Raw genomic sequence first — 503 nt, 5'->3', positions numbered from 1 at the left:
AACTAACCACGGTAGTATAATCTTTCCCTATTATTCAGTGAACTGCATATCTCATATATTTTCACTATATATCATTTCCAGTGAAGAACATAGACATTACCTATAAGCGTAGGCCTATACTCGTACCTGCTATTATGATATGTCTATATAAATGCATATCTTTAAATCCTAAAATATCCTGAAGTTTGTATATCCCTGACTTGAAATGTGCAGGTCTTTGTATATAAGATATTTCCTGATGACGTTGTGGTTTGACATTTGTTATGCACAGGCGTGTGTGTCTTCATATTAAGGAGTCAACAGACCTCTCATTACAATATGAAGATATGCCTATATTCATGTGTACTGTACATGCCTACTTGATAGTATGGGCAGATGTGTGCATAAGAGATATTCAACTTGTTAGGAAAGTTGATGTGAATGTATACATATTTGGTATTGTTATAATTGGGTGAGATATCACTATGTATACTGCGAGGATTTGGTATTTGATTACAATAAGA

The sequence above is a fragment of the Penaeus monodon genome, chromosome 19, assembly GCF_015228065.2.
Source record: "Penaeus monodon isolate SGIC_2016 chromosome 19, NSTDA_Pmon_1, whole genome shotgun sequence".
NCBI lineage: Eukaryota > Metazoa > Arthropoda > Malacostraca > Decapoda > Penaeidae > Penaeus > Penaeus monodon.
The sequence above is the reverse complement of the archived record's forward strand: the minus strand, read 5'-3'. Positions refer to the sequence as shown.